This window comes from Protopterus annectens, chromosome 5.part0, assembly GCF_019279795.1.
Source record: "Protopterus annectens isolate FY-2018-M chromosome 5.part0, PAN1.0, whole genome shotgun sequence".
Taxonomy (NCBI): Eukaryota; Metazoa; Chordata; order Ceratodontiformes; family Protopteridae; genus Protopterus; species Protopterus annectens.
This window is the reverse complement of record NC_056735.1, coordinates 334,698,183-334,717,500: the sequence shown is the minus strand read 5'-3', so window position 1 is coordinate 334,717,500 and position 19,318 is coordinate 334,698,183.

Below are 19,318 nucleotides of genomic sequence, written 5' to 3'. Positions count from 1 at the left end.
TTTGTTCATGAGATATGTTATATAAATACAGTCTATATATCAGTGTCACCTTGGTGGGATTTTGTAAAAAAACAGGGTCCACCTCGCAAAGGTAATCACTAAGACTTGAGGATGAATTCAATTTCAGCACTACTACTCTCCTTTGCTTGCTGAATTTTCATCTCTCCATTAGGACCCCATGTGCATAGGCGAGTATTCCTTACCTCGTATTATTCATTTCATACTGTGCATGTATCACCATGTTATTCATATTTTATGTCATCAGTCTGGGTATGTGGAAAGAGTTTTCTACATGTTTGGCTTATGTGATGTTGCTGCATGTCATGCATCTGTGTTGCATACCTGAGCCCCATTTATGTTCCCTCTGACATGGAATGTGTTCTTTGACTTATGGATCCCATTTCTTCTGTGGTGGTGGTGTGTATTTTTATTGGTTTATTACACAGCCACTTTACACTTTTGCTGCAGTGATGCTGTTTGGCACTGTGCCTAGTTGTTAACCTATCACATGTGGGGTTGGATTGTCTAGTCTGCCCTCCACTTATTTGCTTCTGCATTTACTTCACTGGATGTGATTATCCTTACTTGGCTTCTACTTACATTGTCAACAACCTAGTGAATGAGGGTGTTTGATATCCACTATGCACTGCAATGTCTGCACTCTCCATTTGGTATTCTATGACACACACCTATCAGTGGTCATACTCCTTTTGGCATGATTGTCACCCAGTTTGCAACATATCAGCACTGCTTTGTGCATTGGTAGATATGTATTCATGAGGTGCACCGTGTACAGTATGTATCACTACCTTGTTTTTCATTTTTCCTTTACCTTTGTTATATAGTCGAAATGTGTGTTGCATGTGTTCCTTACCTATCCTTTATGTGTATTGTAGACCTTTGTCCATCAAGTCTTGTGATGTTTGTCACAGGTCTGTACCTGCCTGCACTTTTTCCCACCTCCTCTTTCTATGTCTTTTCCATTCCTACTATTCAGGTAAAAATAGGGCCTATTTCCACCTCCCATAAAAAGAAAACAAATGCAGATACTCTGCCTGTCCCTCTAACCTTCCTATTCCATCATCCCACTTCTGTGTCTCTCTTCTTCACCTTCACTGCACATCTGCTTATCTATCAACCAATTTCCTTGGGTGTGTGCATTGCTTGTGTTCTCCACACATGCCTTGCACCCACTGTTAGCTACTGTTAGCTATGGTGATGTAGCCATGATTGCATTTCAACATAGTTAATTAATTTTTTTATTAGAAATGTTGTGATGATGATGGATTTCACAACAAATGCTGGTTGTGGTCATTTGTCTTCATCAGCATTTTACAATGATATCCATAATTGTTTTCAGATATTTGTCAGTTGTCAAGATTATTGCAGATGCACATTTGTCTTCATCCAGTAATTTTTACATATTACTGACACATTACATGGAGCGTGTATCATTGATAATGCATATAAACTATTTCCATAACTACTTTCCCTTGAGAATGATTTTTGCCATGACTGATTGTGGTGGTACTGACATCACAGGTTATTTGTTGTGTCTGCATTGATCTGAGGTATTCTTTGTAGACTGGGGCACATCTGCATATGACTTGGCTTGCCACAAATCATACAAGGAACTTGATGCAATCTGCTGAATTATGTGAAGTTTATGGAATCCAGCCCATACAATTGGTACTGTACTGAGTTCATTACAGCTACAATTTAACAAACTTAAAGACATTCGCAGTGTAGCTTACTGGACTCACATTTCAAGGTTGAATAAAGTGGATCTTTACAGTTATGGCAGAATATATATATATATATATATATATATATATATATATATATATATTACTTATTTATTTTTTTAATAAAAATTATAACTAATGTTTGCTAGAAATTGTCTGCCTGACCATATTACAAACACAAGAAAATACATGCCTTTTGGAAAATAAAAGGAAAATATGTTTCCTTAAATGTTTGAACTAATCCTGATACAAGTAAATGCCCCATGTTTACATGCATTTCTTGAAACCATCAAAAACTAATTAATGCTTCAATTACCATGTCATCTTCTTTGGCTCACTACTTTTGAAAGATGTGTCACAAATTCATAAAGTGTTGTGAAATAAATATGTGATGAGCTGTATGGATTTTGGCATCCTTCCTGTCAGAGAAGTATATTAAAATATCTCTCTTCCTTGCTTCTGGAATGCATTTAAAATATAATCAGTAAAAGCTGCATAAAGAAACCAACAAAATGCAAGTGAATAAATAAAACAGGAATGAGTCACTTCCTCATTAAAATATGCCTTGTACGATTTCAGGCAATGGCCCTAACCTTTGCTAGAGAATTCTTTACTTGTTTCTTTTCCATTTGATTTTTAAAAATATCCTGTCTTCTTTATTATAATTGCCAAGTGAAGTATATATATATTCAGTATATATACTATTTGTGCCTGATAGCATTACATTAATTTTCACAACTGAAATGTCTGACCCTTGACAATTTTAATGAACTTCAATTTATGGCACAATGCATTCAAAATGAAAGGCTAATAATACCTGCATTTATTTTACATTCCTTAGTCTTACATAATGGTTTTTATTGATTTGCGTACCATGCTATGCTGCTATAATTTATGGTTAACTATCAAAATCTTGCACCTGCAATGTGCGAGTGTTCATGCTTCTGACCCAAAAAGTTGGAAATCAAATAAACAAGCAGGAACATGACAGAATGAATTATTTAAGTAGAGTCGACATCTCAAGAATATCGACTTTACCGCAAATGCCACACTTCCGGTCATGAACTAAGAATGTTTTGCAGGGGGCAAGCCGCTCTGCAGTCCCCATGTGGGGCCCTGTGCCCCCATACCCCCTGCTACTTATATATACAACCTCCGAGATCACACTACAGTGAGGGAAAGGGTACATTTCCCGATCTACACTATAGTGTGGTCTGCATTCAAAATGCTGAATTCACAGAAGAGAATGATAGTGTGCATTCACTGTTGTGGCTTCAACATTTTTTTTTCGATTATTTGATATGTTGAAAGTTGCCGTTCAGGTTTTCCTATTCGCATATTGTCCAAACGGCAATTTGATAGTAAGCCATAATTTAGATATTTGTTTTCTAGAAAATACATAATGCTTCGGAACATTTTCTATTTTATGGCCTGTACAATTTTAAATACATTGCAAGGCACTGAAATGTATTTGTTAATATTGTAATACAATTCTTACACACAGTTGATTAGTAATATTTTGTTAAAAATGAAAGCAGCAACACACTGAATGACAGTATTAGCTGTCATATGGTCTTGTTTTAAAATGTGAATATTTAGAAGGGTAGGACTTTATTTAATGCAATTCTAGAAGCTGGCACTGTTGTTTTGCTGAATATGGCATCATTGTCAGTATTCAGTGGAGAAGTTAGTCATGGCAAGTAGAAGTCAGTTACTGAAAACTGCTAATATAAACTCTTCCTATGATTAAACTTTAGTAGATATTCAGAGCCTTGTTCATACTGCCCTCAAGTCCACTGCCTGGAAATTTATAAAACTTGATAAACAATAATTAGTATATCAAAAAGAAATGGCCTCAGTTAAATGTTTTCATAAGGGGTGGAACCAAGATTTTTGGAATTACACAGCAACTTCCAGAATGAGGCCTTTCTCTGTTATAAGTGTAATCTCCTTTCAGACAGTGTTTGTTTTTTGCACAGGATACTGTTTCAGTTATAAAAAAACATCTGGACAAAATCCATTTAGCAAAGTATAGAACCATAAAGTATGATAAACACGCCTTTAACAATTAAATTCTACCATTTAGTATAATTTACTAAGACTTCTACTACAGACCGGGTCTGGCACAGTCTTTTAAAGGGAAAGTTTAAACCATTAATAAAACACAGCAAAGTATGTTTAAATCACTGAGTTACAATAATTATGTACACTGTAATAACCACTCACTGGAGAGTACACCACAGTGGATGCTAGCAGTCCCCAACCAGTCCATTCCTTACAGTAGTTGATTCTGAACACAAACCCCTAACTCTCTACTTTCTGCTTTCTGTCCTCTCTCACATGCTACTACTACCATCTTACCTTAATGTAAAAAGTAATACCAACATAAATTAATGTATAATACCACAAAAGCTGCAAGAAGTGCATCATTTACATTACTTTTGGTTGCATCTAAGTTTTAAAAGATTACCTCACTCCTTTTTTCTACAAGGTGAGTGTTAGCTTGTTGATTGTTTTTCTTCTGCTTTAACAACAGCATGCACAACAGGTTCAACCCGCTCCATTCAGCCTTGATCCACTCGGCCTCACTCCTCTCCCCTACCCTACCCCCAATTCTCACCCACCCCCACTCTCCTTAGATTTATTGCCATTAGGCTACTCCCCCACAACTGCACCATCCAACCAGATTACATCACAGTCACCAGGTCAGTAAATCACTCCCATCCTACTCATGCACCCAGCATAATCTAACACTATAGTTACCTCATTTACCACTCACTTCATTTAACCTTCTAGCAAACACTCCAACCCTTTCTCACTTCCAACACAAACTAAACTAAAATAACCAGTACTCTCGGTTTTAACCTCTGTCATCTTAACTTGTAGTAGTAAATCAAATCACAAAAACAACTGCACATATCCCTAAACATAACCTATCCAGCAACTATATCCACTCTATTACCTAATGATGTTCTACCTAAAGATCTCTACACTGCCAGCACTTCTAACAATCTTATTATTACTTACACACATTACCTCTTTTCACACAATTCCTCCTAATGCATTACCTCACCAAGCCACTTCTACCTTTTACTCTTCAAATTCTATACGTCTCACTCCTTCCATCCTAACAACAATCCCACACATGCACAACTTTCTTCTCATCCTTAAGCCTATTCTACCCACACTCCATAGCAATATAATATCCAACAAATATGACAAATACATAACTAATGACACCAGAGCCAAAGTATACATTGCAGGCAGACTTTCACTCAGTGGTGACATACATCCTGATCCTGTCCCAATTGATACAAATATCCACTTACATAAGAACATCCTCTCTCCTAACAAACTCCAAGTTCCAAGAAAACCTAATAACCTGCTCACACTAAATATGAATGTCAGAAGCATTACCAAGAAAGTCCATGATCTCCACTCCAATCTTTTCCTATAGTCTCCCGACTTAGTACTATTAACTGAAACTTGGCTTAAACCTGACATTACTGATAATGAAATACTAGCACCAGACTATAACATCTTATGTAATGATCGTACATCCAAAAAAGGAGGAGGCGTAGCCTTACTGTTTAAAAATCACCTAAATATTGAAACCCTGGATATACGGTCATCACAATTAGCCAATCCAGAAATCCTATATTCAAAACTAAAACATAACCCTAGAAAAAGCATCTCTATAATCAATTGCTACATACCACCAGGCAACAACATGCCCACACTGGATACCCTACTTGAATTGGCTCCTGAGTTCCTCCAGCATGAAACCATCATCCTGGGGAATGTCAACATTGACTGGATAACCTGTAACTCCAGTACTCCCACTAACTTCATGAACCTCCATAGATTTCCTCAGATCATCCAGTCTCCCACTAGATTTGACAAAGCAACAAGGAGAGTCTATACTTGACTGGATTCTAACAAACAGGCCAACTGTCATCTGTCAATCAGGCTGCCTCCCTGACAGCCTAAGTGATCATTTACCCGCTTTTTGTAATAAGACAATGCATAACTCAAGATAAGTCCACCAACTACCAGACATTCAGAAACAAAAACTACTTTAATTCAACTAACTTTATTAATACTCTCAAAGCCTTGACCTCTCTAAGGCATTTGACATGGTCATCCACAATAAACTCATCCATTCCCTTTCATAACTGAATCTTCATCACACCCTCACCTTACCAAGGTTTCAAGATCAGTTAACAGACAGCAAGCAGTGGAATGGAGGCAAGAACTCTCCTTTGGTTGCTAAATGTATAAAAAATATAAAGATAGTGAGATAAGTCGAAGTTTCTGAGAGAATATAAATATGAAGTTGAGTAAAAGATATTATCTTTAAACAAGAACAAGGGTGTAGTAACTGGACTCCTCTAAAGTACCTTAAACTTGACAAAGCTGTTCAATACTTTAACTCTACCTTCTTAGACATACTAAACTCCCAGGCCCCTCGCAAAATCATCAGAATCAAAGATAACTATGCCCCCTGGATGAGCAAAGACACTAGATCTCTGCTGAAATCCAGAGAAAAAGCCTGGGCCCAATAGCATAAAACAGGTTCACTTACAGACAGTCATTTCTTGAACTTCGTAACAAGGCAAAGAAATGTATCAAAATAGACACAACAAACTACTGCCACAATATACTAATCAGATACCAAAACAACCCTAAAAAATATTGGTCTGCAATTAGCAACATACTCCACCCTGGAAAGTTGGGTACTCCCCCCAACCATAACAGATACTTCACTTAATGTCTCCACCCAGTTCAACAAATTATTCACTGAATCCATTCTTGCACTTGCTAACTCTCAAAGCTGTCCACTCTCTAGCCAAGCACCTGATCTCCACAATAAAACTGACTGCTTTTCCTTCCATCCTGTCTCTACTGACAAAATTAAAAAACTCCTCAAGAAACTAAAACCTACAACCTTAGCCACTTACAAACTTCCAGCAGACTTTTTGAAAATAGCAGCTGATGCCATTGCATACCCAGTATCCATTCTTATCAACTGTTCAGTATCAGAAAGCCTAGTCCCTGAGATCTGGAAAGTCTGCCACATTATCCCATTGCACAAAGGGGCTAACTCTAAAGGGTTAACCAACTACCGTATTATAGCAATACTCTTCACTCTGTCTAAAATACTCAAGAGGTTTATACACATGCAAATTATGGATTACATCAACACCCATAACCTTCTTACAGGTACTCAACATGGATTCAGGCCCCTCCACAGCACCACAACAGCCTTTATGTCATTCACTCATACAGTAATCTACCATAGAAACAACACTATGTCTTCGCTGTCTTCCTTGACCTCTCTAAGGCATTTGACATGGTCATCCACAATAAACTCATCCATTCCCTCTCAGAACTGAATCTTATCAAACTCACCATTACCTGGTTTCAAAGTCAGTTAGCAAACAGACAGCAAGCAGTGCAATGGAGGCAAGAACTCTCTCCTTTATTACCACTCACATTGGGTGTTCCTCAAGGCTCCATCCTTGGTCCATTACCGTTCTCTATCTTCACTAATAATCTCCATACCTCTACTCTACATGCCTCAGTCATCCAATATGCTGATGACTCAACTCTAATCTATTTCTCTCCTTCTCTCCAAGAACTACAACTAATTACCCAGGCATCTTTCCTTGCTGTAGAAGATTGGCTTACCAAGTCTTAAATAATTATAAACCCCAATAAAACCAAACTTGTCATATTCCAAACAAATAACCACTCCACTCCTACATCATCATTTACTATCATATCTAACAATAATACAACTATCTCTCCTGTCACTCATACCAAACTTCTAGGAGTTGAGATAGACTGCAACATGAAATTTGACACCGGCATATCTCTCACCATTAAGAAAGTACATAAAAAACTAAGGGGTCTATATCGTAATAAGCGATTCCTCACAGACAGCACTTGGGCTAAAGTAGCACAAACACATCTTATGTCCACACTTCCATATGCCTCCCCTATCCTCACCAATCTTAGAAAATCAGATATACATAAATAATAAAGAATTATTGTTGGAAAAAAAAAAGAAAATCAGATATACTTAAACTCAAGACCTGTTGTAATAAGATTGCAAAATTTGCCTCCAATAGCTCATACCCCACACATCATTGTTCAGCCCTCAAAAAACTCAACTGGCTTTAACTTCTACATCTTCTTTTCTACAAACAGCTTACACTAACCCATAAAATTTTATATCATCCTGAGAAAGCCCAATCATTACAAAATCTAATACAACCCTACATTAGTACCAGGGTCCTACACTCCAATAACAAACCTCTCCTTCAAGTCACTAAAGCCAACAACTCCGCCGGAGTCTCCCTCTATTCACACTATATAGTTAGAAAATGGAACAGTCTGCCCACAGACATGGCAGCCATTATATCCCTAACTCAGTTTAAAAAATATCTAAATCACACTTACTAGCTAGTTGGATTTGTAAATGTGATTCCCCAGGCTAGTTTACCACATCTTCCCCTGGCTCATTCAGGGTTATCACCCTCCATTCCTCTTAAGGCGGTAAACCTCTCTTCATCTTCGGATAATTCCTTATTCATACCTCTCTCTTCATCTCAGCTACCACTTCGTCTACTAGCTATAGGCATTTGTAGTCCTTATACTACTAAAATACCTCTGCATACTGTTCTTATTTAATTGTTTAGCCTATGCTGCTTAAACCCTGTGCCTGAATTCATTTTAATTTCTACCATAATCATAGGTATTGTCATCTAAATTTATATTAGCATCATTTGACTTGTACTGTCATTAAAATGTATTGTTATCAGAATTTGATGTGATGTAAAATATCTTGGTACTGCACCTGCAAAATTGTATTTTTGATCTCTGTTATTTGTGGAGCATTTCTCCCTAGGCCTCTGTTGAAAAAGGACTTCTGTCCAGTCAGACTTTCCCGGTAACCAAATGTAAAATAAATAAAATAAATATTTGTTATTGAGCAAAATAAATTATTTCTTTAAGTGTGTGCCATGAACACACACAGCATATACTCATAAGTCTAGATTCTGTAAAGCTTGCACATTCTGGTGCATTGTATTAATATCAGCAGTAAAATTGCAGATAACAATGCAGTATGTAAATGTGCCACAGTGAGCTCAGAATACCTCGGCGCACAAGGGAGTATCTCAGTAGCAATGGCACAAACATACCTGCAAGTAATCCGTAAGTAATGAAAAACTGCTGTCAAAGCATGTTGTATGCATGTATGTATGTATGTATGTATGTATTGCATTTCTTAACTAGGAAAGTCCACAAGGCCAGAAATGAGCCCATTTTCAGTGGAGGCTTGGGGAGAAAACCTCCACAAAATTAAATAAAACAATAAATATTAATACAGTTCAAAAAAGTTCACAAAATTAAGTTCAAAGAACTTGTTGAATCACATAGCAAAAAAACCCTCAGATAGTACTAATACATTGAATAAAACTAATAAAAAACATATTGAACAAGTTATAATTGTAAAAAAGATAGAAGTAATAAATGGCAATATATTCACATTCAGCAGGATGAAAAATAAAACTGCAAGGTTTGTACAGTGCTTTCAAATAGCATTTGATGTAATTTATCTGCTAGGCTAAATACCACGGGGAGTTAACTGCAATGTAAGAAATAGTGGCAGATTTGAAGGGCTAGTGAGGGTAAGGACAGTATAAGGTGACATGGAAATAGTGAGTAGTCAGAGTGAAGAAAAAGGAAATGATAGTGAGAGGAATAACACTGCGGAGAGATAGTCAAGAGTTGGGGTTGTGTGTTGGGGTGCAGGAGCATAACCAAAGTGAAGAGAGATGTTTGAGGGATTTTATTTTTAAGTTGGCAGGATTGCTGATAGTCCAGACTGAAAGGGGGAGATTATTCCATGCTTTAGTGATAGTATAGGAATATAACATTTGGCTGGCTATGAGTTTAGATTTCTCAATGGATAGAAGTATTTTGTTTTCGGACCTAAGTTGTTGGGTAGGCTGATACATGGTCAGTATGGAGGAGAGGGAAGGGCAGATTTCTGGGTTGTAGATGAGCTTATGGGCTGCAGTTACTTGTAGAAAGGTGAGGTAGTGAGGGGATTCTAGCCAAGTTAGTCATTGCAGAGAAGAACAGTGATGGGTAGAAAATTTAGCATTTGTAGCAAATTTAGCGATTTTGTTGTAGCAGGAGTCTAGTTTTCTTTTTAAGGAGGACTGTAGATTGGTGAGGATGGTGCCACCATATAGAAGTGTTAGAAGCAGGAAGGATGAGGCTAGAGCCTTTTTTTGTGGAGAGGCTAAGAAAATAGTTTTGCCTGTAGTTTTTGATGGCTTTTTTAATATTGTTATAGATGTGAAGGTTAATTTGTCATCAATGATGACACCTAGCAATTTGGCGTTGGTGACGACTTCAGTGATTGTGTTGCTTTAGGATTGAATGGAGAATACTGACTTGTCAACAGGGCTGCATGCTGTGGGGGTGAATACTAAAAAGTTTGTTTTATTGGGGTTAAGAGCAAGATGGTTCAGGGCCATCCAGGTTTCGTTGGAGCTAACTGCCTCTTGGGTGAGGTGCTGCAGTGTAGGGGCATATTTAGCAGAGTGGATAGTAGTTGAGTCATCTGCATACTGGATGACAGAACTGTGGGAGAGAGAGGATTGAAAGTTGTTGACGAATACACTGAATAGGAAGGGCCCCAGAATTGAACCTTGGGGGACACCTGTATTTGTAGTTATTAAAGCAGAGGAAGAGTGTTGCTATTTTGTGGATTGCTATCTGTTGTTGAGATAATTAGTAAACCATTGTAGGATAGGATGAGAGTTTAGTAAGCAGGAGGGTGTGGGAAATAGTGTTGAAAGCCTGTCAAGGAAGGAAATGAGGGCAGTGTTAGTACTATGTCCAGGCCTGAAGCCGTGTTGAGTGGAGGAGAGGATATGGTGTTGGGTCAGGTGGCTGAGGAGTTGGGCATGAATACATTTCTCAAGTATTTTGGAGAGTGGGGAGAGTATGGCAATGGGACAGAAATTAGAAATGTCGCAGTTATTCATAGGTTCATAGGTTGGTATTAGGCTATCAGCCCTAGGGACTATACAAGCCTAGCCATAACAATTCCCTGGCTATTTCTTCCCACAGTATTTACTTCCCTGGACCCCTGTCTAGCTGGGTGACTGAAGTGATTCCCGGGGTAAACTTCCTATCTCCCATCCAGTCATCAAGGTTCCTTTTGAAGAGGGCCAAGGAGGCACTCTGCTTGACATGTATGGGCAGTCTATTGCAGAACATGGGAAGTCTCTGGGTCAGGACCCTATCCCACCAACATGTTTTGTTCATTGTGATGACAAGGTTTAAGTCCCTGGAGTGTGTGGCTCTGATGGATTGCGATTTCTTTAAGTGTAGCATGTCCAACAGCTCTGGGTTTGACATGGCCTTGTATGTTAAACAGAGATCATCTCTGAGTAGAAGATATGTGACAGAGTATAGCTGGAGGTTTTTTAGTCTGTCAGCATAGGGCATCTACTTTAAGCCTGTGATTCTTTTAGTGAGGTGTTTCTGCGGGCTTTGCAGTTATTGCAGATGTCTTGTGAGGTACATACCAAACAGGGAATTATACCCTATGATGGGTCTAATGAGGGATAAGTACACTGGGACAATGACCTCCTTTTTTCTGGATGAAAAGCCCTTAGTGATGAGGTGCACCACATAGAAGGATTTCCTGACTGTTGTGGCGATGTGGTTATTGAAGGTGAGACCACTGTCCATCTGTGTCCCTAAGTTTCTTATCACACTTTCGGTGTTTAGTGTACTGCCATTTATGTGGTAATTCATGGGTACATGTTTTTTTTCCCAAAGGGGATAACTATGCATTTCTTGGAATTGAGCTTGAGCCCATGGCTCTGGCACCAAGCATCTGTTTCTGTAAGGCCCTTTTGTAGAATATCCACATCATTTTGAGATTCAATAATGGCTCCCAGTTTGCAGTCATCTGCGAACTTTGTTAGCCAGAGACCCTTAGTGTTGGCCTGTACTTTAGAGAAGCAGATGACAAACAAGAGCGGTCCCAGGACTGAACCCTGAGGTACTCCACTTGTCAGTTGTCTGGAGCTGGATTTGGAGTTGGCTACTTATACAGTGTGTGTTCTGTCATTAAGCCAGTTGGCAACCCATCGAGTGACGTAGGGATTTATGCCCAGCTTAGTAAGTTTATTTATGATTCCAGAGTGGAGGATGGTGTCAAAGGTTTTTGTGAGATCCAGATAGGCTGTGTGGATCATCCTACCCTTTGTTCATGGCTCTGCAGACTGATTCAAAGAAGTCAATCAGGTTCATGAGTCATGATCGGCTCTTCATGAACCCAAACTGGGTGGGGTCCAGTGTTTGAAGGTTGCCAATGTCTTTGTTTATAAGTTCCATGAAAATACATTCCATGGCCTTGCAGAACAGGCTCATCAGACTGATGGGATGGTAGATCCCAGGATCCAAGGTGGATTTCTCCTTGTGGAGTGGGATAACTGTAGTTATGCGCCACTCAGTGGGCACGAAGCTTGAGGTGGGCTATGATTAAACATGACACTTAGGTGAGGTACCAATTCATTTTGTAGTTCATGTAGTACACAGTCCAGGATGTCTTCTGGTCCCATGGATGCTGTATTCTTAGCTTTGGAGGGTGCAGGTTTTACCTGTGTGGCCATGATTACCGGAATTTGGCAATCTTTCGATATTCAGATGGGCCCTTTAGGGGGTGAGAGGGGGGTGAAGTTGGCACTCAATCAATCTGCCAGGATATTGGCAATGTCCTTGGGATTAATGCCATTCTGTTGTAGCTCAAATCAGATCTGAGCATTGCCATTTAGATTCTTGACATAGCTATAGAATGCCTTGTGGTTGTCTTTGGAATCTTTAACAATTTTATTTTCGTAACTAGCTTTGGAGGATGTTATGAGGGATCTCAGCTTCTTACTGAGGCTGGTGAGGGAGTTTTTTGCATCCTGTGATTTTTCTCTTTTCTGCAACAGTTTCTTCCCTCTGTTGTATAGTTTGTTTATGATAGGGGACCACCAGATTGGCTTCCTTTTTTTGGAGGAGAGCATCTTGGTTCTATTTGGGATTGCACGATTCATGCATGAGTGGATGTGCTCGTACAGTGCTTTAGTGTAGGATTCGGCAACCAAACTTTAAGTTCCCGTCTGCATGGGTGTCATGAAGTTTGTCACTTCTGACTTGAGTAGCATGAAGTTGGCCTTGGAGAAGTTTTTTACAGATGTTTCCTTACTGGGGGGTAGGGGTGGGATGTGGATGTCAAAGGTGACTAGCTTATGGTCAGACCTAACCAATGAGAGGGTGACCACTGGTGTGGAGCACCGATTTCCCATGTTGGTAATGACCAGGTCCAGGATATTGGAGCCCCTGGTGGGACTATGGATTAGTTGATCCAGGGCATTGGAATTTATAAATTCCAGGAACCGTTGGGCAGAGGTGTTGGTACATGAGTAGCTTTCCCAGTTAATGGCAGGGTAGTTGAAATCACCCAGTATTTAAGGTGTTTGGTTGTATCTTAATATTTTCCAGTATATTTAGAAAGGTGTAGTGAGAATCTTGGGGCACTGTGGGGGAACTGTTGCAAGCTACAGTTTGGATTGCAGTCTTACCTAGTGTTAGATGCACCTGGAGAATTTTGGATGTATTGTGTTGGGCAACTAGCCTGGAGGTGTGAATATCCTTGGTGAATATGATCACTTCTCCACCTTTAGTGTTTCAGTCCTGGTTTGGTGGCCAAAAAGTGTGGTAAGAGTTGTAGCCTGGTATTGCAGGGGTGCTATTCGGAGCCCTGAACCAGGTCTCAGTTACTGCACAGATATCGATGTTCTCCATTTTTAGGAGTGCCTTGAGAGAATGCATTTTGAGGTTTAGACTTCTAGCACTGAGTAGCATTACCTTCAGATTTTGCATACTTGTACCTGTTATGGTGGTGGTTTTGTCCTTTGAGCCTTGTCTAAAAAAGACACTATAGGGGTGGCAAGAGCCTTAGCCATTAACTTGAATCCCAGGGGATAACAGGTGCAGACCATCTCTGGCAAAGTATCATGGTTTGTCGATCGTGTTGTCCCAGGCAGACAGATACTGGATCCCCTTTGAATGACACCAGAAGCTTAGCCTATTGTTGAAGTCAATTATTTTGTCCTTATACTGTGGTATCATTCTGGGCGAAGGCAGGATCCTACTCAGGGCTAGGGTCATACCTGCCTGGGCCACATGATCCGAGAGCTCTTCCATGTCTCTTTTCATGTAGTCCAGGGAGGTAAGTCTCAAGTCATTCACTCCAACATGGACAATGTCAGAGTCATATTTGTTCTTGTTGTGTAGTGACTTGAGTGCATGCGTTATGTGACAGATCTTGGCACCCGACAGGAAGCTGACTGTAGTTTTCTCTTTGTTCAGCATGGTGAGTGGGATCATTATGCTAGGCATATTCATAAGGAAGTGGAAGGATATATGCTTTTTTCCAGATATCAAGTATGTTGGATTCCTGAATGGACCTGTTGAGAAGGATACTAATTGGATGTGCAATGGAGGAAGCTGAATGTTGTAAGTACATTGTGGGTCTATTATGGTTTTGAAATGGTAGGTCATGTTTACCCATTAATTGTTGTTTTTCCTTATGAACATGCCCAGCATAATGATGCATTCCACTGAATGATGGTTAGCACAAAACCCAATGAGAAATCATTGTTGTGAAATAGTTATTGTCACTTGTTGTTTTGTGGTAAAAATGTCTGAGAATTTGCTTCAAGCAGCAAGACTGTGCCTACAGCTTCAAAATGGAGGTAGTGGCCAATATGTATAGGACAACAACATTGATATAGGCCAATGTACACTTGTTATAGTTCACTTAATACCTGACTGTACTATTGCACCTGTCTTTGAGGTATGTTTTGTGTTGTGATTCATGTATTATGGATGTGTTGTACAAAGCTTAATTTGGGAGATGTTTTGGTTTATGACATGATACTGTACTGCCTTAAGATGTGTGCTTTGTCAGACTGGATTAATTTGTGTATGTGTTGCAGCAGCAGGAACTGCACATGTAAGTCACAACTACTTTACACTCTCAACACATATAAGCTAAAATGGTGCATGCAACAATTGTCATTGCACAATACTGACATAAGATGATTTTTGTCATGATTACTTCTCCTAGGAGCTAACTATCATGTGTGGTCTTCGTCTCACACATACCTAATCATGTCCATATGCATAAATTGACATTTATAAAAGCACAGCCCTGATTGTACTGGTCTGTTTCTACATGACTTGTATCTTCCAGGATTTTCATCCTAGTATATTTCTTATGACATGTCCTACATTTCCAGTACACTTCCCGCCTCATCTGTTATAGCTATATACCTGTACCACTGTATTGCAGCATATACTGCAGAAAATTTGTTGTGCAAAGTGACAGTTCTATTTCTGTGACACGTTTGTCGATTGCACTGCGTTTTGATTTGGGATGCATTGTCTATATCAATTGCTACCCTTCCCAACATGTATGTTGTTGCCACAACTGTTAGCATGTTTCCACTATCAGTTCATGTATGGGGATTATGTCTACGGGTGTTTATTTTTTTCCTCAGTGGGTTCACAGTATGTAGTTCTATGTAGTTTCCTATTACCCCTGCATCATTACTTCAATTCATATAAGGTATGGGAATTTGTGTACTTGTGTTACTTGCATGTCTGTTCAAACATCACAGTTGATTCATTTGGAGCATTTACTGTCTGTGTTTGATTTTTCCAATATACTTGATAATACTACTGAAGTTCCTACATTTTCACTACCTGCACTGAATGTAATGTTCTGCTGTATCAACTTTCCTTGTTCTCGGGTATACATCTCAACCGTCCCTGATTTTCAGGGACATCCCTGAGTTTGACTCAAACATTAGCTCTGTCCCTCTTAATCCCTTGTAAAAATGGTGATCTTTCAAAAAAGGTGGCGACTTATACTTAAGTAAATAATCTCACTAATTAGAGGCGTACACTTCAGAAAATGTGTATAAATTCATACTCTCTTATTTTGTCAACATCTAAAGTTAATAGTACTAACATTTTAAAAAGTGTGCTTGATTATTTCTAGGTCTGTTCCACATTCTGATTAGGTTTGTCCTTCATGACAATGAGAGCCACTAGTCTTATTATTAGGCTTCTCCCTGCCTTTTACATATTCCATATTGCCCTGTCTATTGCTCTGCTGTTCACATCTGCTCACTTACTGAGGTTAGGCTTCTTTATAATCCTGTGTTTACTTGGTCTACTCGAGCTCTGCTGCACTTCATCATGGCTTCAGCTCAAAATGTATGCTCTGTTAATGAATTCTAAGGATTGTGTTTGATCTAAAAACCTTTACTGAAATGCCACGGGAAGATAAGAGAAGCTTTCCAAGATGTCAAATTACAATGCCCAAAAGATTCTGTTGTGTTAGGAAACTAGTGCTTGGATCCCTATTACATTTTTGGTGCTTGAAATGCTAAGTGACTACAAGCTGAAAAAAAAAGAAGAAGAAAACTACAGGTGAATAGCAAGCATTGTGCATCATTCATCTCCTTTAAACTTCTTTTCTACAGGGAGGCAAGTCCCTCTGTACCACCTGAAGAGGGGGTCAACCCCCCACCCCCAAATTATTTATACCAACTCCAGGATCACTATACCTAAAAGAAAAAGGAATATTTTGAGAAATGGCTATCTCAGGGTTTCAGGCGCCTGAGCAGCGTGACATTTCCCTGTGGTACATTTGACTGGGTACATATGGCTGAAGTGACAGTCAGCTGCAGAGAAATGTTGTGGGCAAAGAGAAGTACACACAGCCATACTCATAGCTTTAATAACCAAATGCATGGTGGCAGAAGAAGTAATGAGTATTGTGTTCAGTGTACAGTACATACGTTTGTAATTACAACATGTAGAAAAGTGCTACAGTATAGAGGAAATCCTGCAGGCTACTGTAGTCATATTTATGCTCCAGTATGCGTTTTAGGTAATGTTCTCTAGACTCTGTGAAGGAGGAAGTGGTCCACACACTCCAATTATAAAGGCACTGCCCATTGTGTACTGCATTTTTACTGCTACTGACATGCCCTCTTGCCAGCCTGTTGCTGATGCCTGCCATATTGCCTGCTGTCTCATGTTCCCTTGGGGACCATGGGCATTGTTTTCCTCCTGTGCATTTGGTTCTTGAAGTCGGGGGCATGGCAACATATTCTTCTCTTTGCCCACAGGGAATTTGCAAACAGCCATAATCCTCTGCAGCTGAATGTCACTTCAGCCATGTGTCCCCAGTCAAATGTACCACAGGGACATGTCTCACCGCCTAGCTGCCTGAACCCGTAATGCACACCTGCATATGTATTTTCTCATGTTAAAGGTATAGACTAATCATCTCACAGAAGATATAAGTTCATGTTGAATTCTGTGCCACTCAAGAATATTAGTTAAAGAAAAGGGGTTCTGGATGGATGAATGGATGTGTAGTCAGGTGTGTAGAGAAGCATACTAGAGATTATACTGAATTAAGGACAGTTGTGACTGAAGTACAGCAATTTTATTCTACCCATAGAGATGACTAATGATGATTCATAGGTTAATGAACAAAAGCAAAGCTGACAATCACATACAGGTCTGCCCAAATATTTTCTAGAAGTGGAGACTGTAAGCTGGTTAGTATATGTGCAAATAAAGGCTAGAGCGAAGTAAGTATATGCTTACATTTATTAGTTCTCGCTATGTGAGAAAAATGTTTTCAGCTCTAGAGAGTCTATTTAACTTTGATTAGTCTTAGCCTGAAAATTGCCTACATGCTTGCAAATCTTGGTTGTTTTTCAATAATCACACCTTATAGTTTTATAAAATGTATCTATTTTTGATGCACTATTCAGAGCATTGATGGTCAGACATCATTTGTTGGGATGGGATTAATGCCACTGCTGGACATTTATTTATCCCATGACAGAGAAGAGCATTGTTTTGGTTGTTTGTGTATTAAGATTGTCTTCCCATAGCCACATCATTCACTTTGTGAAAGATAGACTGCAACTAATATTTAACAGAGGGAAGTGTATTTACAATATGAATTGTTAAGTCATCAGTACAACAGACCAGAATTTCATTTTCATCATAATACACCATCTCATTTTCACAGATTATAAAAGGCAATGGATTATGTACAAATCCCTGAGGGAGCCTAGCATTCACAAGAGGATTATTTATTTGGCATTTGTTTACCGGGAAAGTCCAACTTGGAACAAAGCTAGTTTTCAGCAGAGGCCCAGGAAGAAACACTCCAGATGCACGTCTTTGTAACATGGGAGGAAACCAGAGCACCTTGTGGAAGCCCACACAAATGCAAGGAGGACATGCAGACTCTGCACAGAAGGCACTCCAGTCAAGAATCAAACCAGAGAACCTCTTGCTATGAGGTGACAATACTACTGCTGCACCACTGTGCTGTCTCAATAGATAGGATAGAAAAGCTAGAAATGGCATTGTTCTGAATCCATGATGATGCCACAAAAACATAACCATTAATCTACTACGAAAGAAAACAATACATTGAAACTAACCATAAATAACAGGTATATCCAGTACACTGAAAAGAGAAGAATGAAAGGAAAAAAAAAAGAAGGAAAGAAAGAAAGAATAAAGGAAGGAATAATTGTTGCATGAGGCAATTCCCCAGTACTCCATTCTAAGTGAATTCCCCCGTCAAGTGCAACTGCATAGAAAGTGCAAAATATAAATAAATATTTATATTCTCCATCTGTAGCATTTTGCTGAAGAAAACATTAAAAGGGAAATGCATTCATTGATCAAAGCAGTCAGCAAACAGCAACATTTTCTGTTACCTTACTCCAATATCCTCCAACATCCTCTTAATAAAGCTGCAATAGGAAATACCTCAAACACTGAACAAAAACTCCCACATGGTATTGGCACAGCTTTGATCATTGATGTTATACCTTTTCAAGGATTGTGGACTACAGAAAGTAAATTTAGGGAACTTGGCTCCAATGAAACCATGTTTCCCATTGTATCACACGCTTCACAACCTTCAGCTTACAAAAATATTGCTGCACCACCTAGTGGGACAAAGAGAAAGGCAACACAGAGTCAAATGCTTCACAGATGTCTAAGAAGAGTTACCTAGAAGTCTAGTAAAAAGTGAATTGGCAGTCAATGTATTTAATAAAATTAGGCACTGAGGTATCCATTACATGATTAGGTCTGGCTCCATGCCTGCAACTAGGTATAGAACTAAAATGCATTACATGCTGTAGTAGTTGTACATGTTCTAGAAGCTTTGACAAAGGAGACAAGAGAACTATGTGACAGTTGCAGTTTAATGAACCTGAAATTTTACCTTTGTGCAGCATGACAAAAAGTGTCTCTTTCCAGACTGTTGGATAAATGTCCTGCTTGACAGAATAATTTATAAATATTATAACTGTATATGCAATAGCACATGCAGAAACTTTTAAGAATTCTGGTGTTATTATTTATTTTAT